We start from the raw sequence: 6,155 nt of genomic DNA on the forward strand, positions 1-6,155 counted from the left end.
TTAAAAGGATATCGTGTCTCAGAGCAATTATTTTAAATCCCGACCAGGTCCGGTGAAGGGGAAGTTGGGGGGGGGGGGGGAACCTAAAATCTTGGAAAACGCTTAGAGTGGAGGAATCGGGGTGAAACTTGGTGGTAAAATAAGCACAAGTACTAGATATGGAACTGACATAACGGGAAAGGATATGCTCTCTTTGGGTGAGCGGGGGGGGGAGGGTTAATTCTAAAAAATGAGGTATTTTTGACTTACGAAAGAGTGATCGTATCTTAATGACATTTCATATCTAAAAGGACCTCGAAACTCAGATCTCTTATTTTGAATCCCGTCCGGATCCAGTGTCATTAGGGGGGGGGGGGGGGGAATCTTGGAAAACGTTTAAATTGGAGAGATCAGGATGAAACTGAGTGGAAAGAATAAGCACAAGTCCAAGATAGATGACTGACATAACCGGACCGGATCCTCTCTCTTTGTTGGAGTTGGGGGGGGGATTAATTCGGAAAAATTAGAAAAAATGAGGTATTTGTGACTTACGAACGGGTGATCAGATCTTAATGAAATTCAATATCTAGAAGGATCTTGTGCATTAGAACTCTCATTTTAAATCTTGACCGGATCCAGTGACATTGAAGGAAGTTGGAGGGGGAAAACGTGAAAATCGAGGTATCTTACCAGTGGGTGATCGGATCTTAATGAAACTTGATATATAGAAGAATCTTATGTCTCAGATGCTCCATTTGCAATTCGAATTGGATAAGGGGACATAGAGGGTTGGAGGTGGGAAACAGAAATCTTGGAAACTGGAGGTCTTGGAAACCCCTTAGAGTGGAGAAATCGGGATGAAAATTGATGGGAAGAATAAGCACAAGTTATAGGTACGAGATTGACATAATTGGTACGGATCCGTTCTCTTTGAGGGAGCTGGGGGTTGTTAATTTTGGAAAAATCAGAAAAATTGAGGTATTTCTAGCTTAGAAAAATTAAGGTAATTTTAACTTAAGAACGGGTGACCGGATCTGAATGAAATTTGATATTTAGAAGGAACTCATGTCTCAGAGCTCTTATTTGAAATTCCAACCAGATCTTTTGACATTGGGAGGGGGAGTTGGAGGGGGAAACTGGAAATCTTAGAAAATGCTTGCAAATGTCGTAGATACGTGATTGCCGTAACCCGACTGGATCCACTCTATTTGGTGGAGTTAGGTGGTGGGGTTCAGTGCTTTGGCGAGTTTGGTGCTTCTGGACTTGCTAGGACGATGAAAATTGTTAGGCGTGTCAGGGAGCTGCACAAATTGACTTGATAAAGTTGTTTTCCCCGATTCGACCATCTAGGGGGCTGAAGGGAGAGGAAAAATTGAGGTATTTTTAATTTACGAGTGGGAGATCGGATCTTAATGAATTTTGATCTTTAGAAGGACCTAGTGACTCTGAGCTCTTATTTTAAATCCTGACCGGCATTAATCTCTGATTATTCTTTTAAAGCAATCTATTGATTCTTAGAATTTTGCTAGAGCTCATACCATATGAGCTCTTGGCTCTTCCGACCTCGTCACAAGTGCCATATGAGCTCATAGCTCTTGTTAAATTTAGCCAGATTAACTTCATTCATGTCACGCTGAAGAGTTTTATTTTTCTTTTAATTTTACAATAAAGTTAAAGTCACCCATGATTACCATTTTATCAAAATTCCTCTAGAAAAATTCAGGCTAGCACTAGGGGATCTATACACCAATGAAATAAGAAGTGGATCATTATTACCCGTCACTACTTCAATAGCAAAAGTTTTAATCTTACCATCAATCCGTAATGACAAATTCCCTAACTTTAAATTTTACATCATCCTTGATTATAAATGCTTAACCTCCCCTTTCCATCGCTGGCCGGTTCTTGGAAATAAGTGTGTAACCTGGAAAACTAAAGAGCGAAGCAGGACACGGTTCACTAATAAAATGATTCACAAGTACCTACCACTCGTACTTCACTCTCAAGTTTGTTAATTATATCAACTACATCTAAAACTACAGTATATCACTCATTAAGAAAAAAGTAGTCAGTCGGTTTTATAACAAGTATTTTTTGACTGATACAGTTCTAGGAGAAGGGACCCAAGGAATGGTTTTTGTTGCGAAAAGACGACATGACTATAAGAAAGTAGCTGCAAAATTTATCAAGGATAATTTTTAAATTTATCAAGGATAAATTCCCTTACCTCAGAAAGCTAAAAAGGGGTGAATTTGTGCCGGGCGAAGTTTACTTCTGGAAAACGTTGGAATTGCCTACAAAGATTTGAAGTGCGAAAATGTTCTCGTGGATGATCCATACACTGTTACCATAATTGAACTTGGTTCTGCTACGTCATTGGACCTTCTGAATTACTTCTATAGTGATGGATGTTCCTCCTGAGATAGAAGCAGATTAATTGAATCAACTGAATGATGCAGTCACATCTTGGTCTCTTGGAGTAATTTTGGGATCACTCCTGATTGGAACAGAACAATTTCAATTTGGTCTAGGTTCGTACAAAGTTAAGAAGATGATACTTAGAAAAATGAAAAAAATCAGATTTTCGAAATTGGGTTTGGGATTTAGTATCCAGTTGTTTGGAAGTGAAAACTGACAAGCGGCCAGAAATAAGATAAATCATCCATAGACATCCATGGTTCCATGACTACGTGACAAAACCAGAGTCTAATTTTCTAGAAGAATCAAGGACAAAGAATCCGAGTTGAAGCAGTTGGACCCAATAAATATCAAACAACGGAAAAGGACCCTGTACAGAAATTGCAATAGATTACCGGGTCAAGCTGAAAACAAGTAGAAATGAACATGAGTAGGGCTGACACTCCCCATACCTTCTCAAGTCCGGAACATAATTTGAACTTTGATGAAAAAATAGGAATGAATGTACATTGTCAGTTTAATATACATATGCTGATATTTATCCTCTTATTTCTTAACAATTTTTGATTTATTAAAGTTAAGAAGTTGAAAAATTTAAAATGTATTTTTTAGTAAAGTGTAAATTATTTTCCGGCCTTGAGAAAGTATGGGTGTTGGCAGCCCTCATCATGTTAATTTTTGATTTTTTTTTAGTTAGACTAGGTTATTTATTGTAATTTCTGTTCGTTTTAGATTTCATTCATTTATTGATTTTTGGTCGTTTTACGCTTGGTGAAAAATTTATTTCTGTTCATTTTTGGTTTAATATTCTTTCAATTTTTGGTTTTAATTCCATTTTTTGGTTTAATTTGTGTTAAGTTGCTCGTCAATCAAAGCTAAGCGGAACAAAACCGAAGATAATAATCAAGCCCAAGTTTAAGAAAAATGAAGCTTCAAAATAGTTTTATTTTTTTAAATATGGCAATTTTAGTGGAAAACTATTTCTGAACTGTACATTATAATTATAAAATACGTACTTTTGCACATAACATTTTTATACACTGAATTTTCTCAACTGTTTTCCGCAAAACTACATTCCACCTCCAACCCCCTAAATGTCTTGATATACCCCTAGGCCATATTTAAGAGTTGCTTCATAAATAAACAAAACGTTATGAAACCCTTGAACGTTGCCTAAGTGGGAGGGCAGTGGCGTCATTGTGGGGGAGAGGCTTTTGTCCCCTCCCCCAATAATTTGGAAGAAAAATTATTATATACCTACTGCCCCTTAGCTCTCCGGATAGAGGTCTCCTTCCCCAATAAAAATACTGGTGCTACGCCCCTGGGGGAGGGGTTTACTCCCTAACAGCTCTTCACTCTGAGGAATATACTTGGACTTGTAGTGCAGTGCAGGCACTCTGGAGGGACAGCTCTCATCTTACAGGGAAAATTAGTAGAATAATTGTATTAATTGCAAAATAATTATGCAAAGACGCTAAGCAGAGTATAAAGGGGCAAAAATTTCATGCAATTATTAATAACAATGAGCCTAGGGAAACAAACACACGCAAAAGAACTTGATGGTATTCCTAAACATTTAGAGAGACATTCAAAAAATACAGGGTAGTTTTGATAAGACCAAAATAGACCTTCAACGTCCCCAAAAGTTCTCAATTCTTATGTCAACAGCACAAAAATTTCAGAACATAACATTTCTTTTACTAACATACATGTTTTACATTCTCGTACGTAAACCAAGTAAGAACTTGCAAAAGCGGTAAAACTGTTTTTAGTAAAGTGCGAATGGCGTTCTTGTCTTTACAGGGCGTAAGGGGTGTTAACCTTGCTCTTGTTTGGGGTAATGTCTGTTGTTGTTTTTTGGTTTCAGTTACTTATTGGTAGTGATTAATGCTGTACGCTTGAATTTTCGTTTGACTTTATTTTTGATTGTCTTTGGTTTAACGTACCTCTTTAATTTTCTTTGAAAAACTACTTTTATGAAAAAGTTGTTCTTTTTAGTTTATTTTACAACTGTTTAAAACGAGCAGAATCAATTGTGAGTAAATAAATTAAGCCCAAAACGAACAGAAATTGAATTCATAATAAAGGGCATATCCAGGTTTTTTACGGATATTTTTTTTAACGCATCAAAAATTTTCTTATATGGTAATTGCTATATTTTACGAGTCGGTCAATTTTTTTTTTTTTTTGGGGGGGGGGGTCAAACCCTGAAACCCCTCTCATTTGGATACGATCTATAATCACATCAAAATTCATTGGTCCTCGTTTTGGCCATATTTTAGTCGAACTATTTTTTTCAAAGTTTGCATCCCCTTGGCCCAAAACTTTCGTTGTTAATTTCAAGGTAATCAAAAAAAAAGTTGCCATTCTCGAGTGTCATTATTTGGGGTACTGTTCTCCTGACCTATTCTTTCGGAATGAGCTCACGGGTGTAAATTTCAAGTTGTTTGGTTAAAATATTTTAGTCGTTTTTGGGGAGCTGATTTTGTTTGGTTTTTTAGCTCTTTTGGTCAAATTCTAAGGAACCCATGCCAGCGTACCATTTTCATTTTATATTAGCTTTTCGATTACCCATTGGACTTACTGTTGCACATTTCAAACCGATCGGGGACAACAATTTTTTGTCCATTTCACGGTGCCCTAGATCCCTCTCTCTCCCAAAAAAGTTCTTAGTCACCTTAGATCTTGTAATGATTATTAAAAGTTTTAAGGTAATTGAAAAAAATATTTTCGCACCCCATTTCGAGGCCCCATATTAGAAGGGTCTGTGGCCAACTAAAAGCAAACTTTGGTCTATTATCGCGGGAACCAGTTCCTATTTTTCAATTTTCCTTCTGCACCAGGTTCCAATAGCCCAAGGACTTCAAGATATAAGTTTCAAGCCCTTTATTTAAAAAATGCCCTTTTTGTGGCCCGTGTTCCCAAACTAAAATTGGTTTTCATTTGACCCCGGTACTTACGGCTGTAAGGTTCAAACTGATCAGGGACAACAAATTTTTTTACCCAATTCATATTCATCATTCACCCTACTCCATACAAGCCAAATTGTGTGGCCCTCTTTGTCCAGGCTGCGGCCCTTAAAAGTTTTAAGCCAATAATCAAAATGGCATTTTTTAGTCCGCAATTTTGAGGGGGCGTAAACCAAGTTTTTTCTTATAGGCTACATTAAGGTCTATGTGGTCCAAGAATTCATGGCCTTAAATCTCAAGCTATCCAGAAGAAAAAAAATGGCCTTTTTTTGCTCGTTTTTTGGGTCCTGTGCCCCGAATATAAAATTGGTTTGTATTGTAGGGTCCCCTTTGTTGAGGCACTAACGGTTTTAAGGTTCAAGTAACTCAGAAACAGAAGTTTTTAGTTTTTTTTCTATTTTTGTCACCTTGACCAAAGGCTTAAATATATAGGTTTTGAGTTTATTAAAAAATAGTTTATTGGACCTTTATCGACACAAATACGAAGGGGTTGTGCTTCCCCAGACATTTTTTTTAACATAGTTTTTTTGGGGGCCAGTGATTTATGGTTATATATATTTCAAACTAATCAGGTGACCAAGGACCAAGTTTCTCTTGGTCCAAGGAATAATTCAAAAAAATTTTGAGTCTGTTGGAAATTCAAAATCAAGTATAGTCCCTTTTTGATCCTACAACGTACCTGTAATCAATTGCCGATTTGCAAAATTTATAGCCTTGCCCTAGGAGCTGTGGTGACCTTGTTAGAGGCACACGGTGTTAGACCTTTCGTCGATTACGAGCAAAATGGCT

The sequence above is a fragment of the Artemia franciscana genome, chromosome 8, assembly GCF_032884065.1.
Source record: "Artemia franciscana chromosome 8, ASM3288406v1, whole genome shotgun sequence".
Classification (NCBI taxonomy): Eukaryota; Metazoa; Arthropoda; class Branchiopoda; order Anostraca; family Artemiidae; genus Artemia; species Artemia franciscana.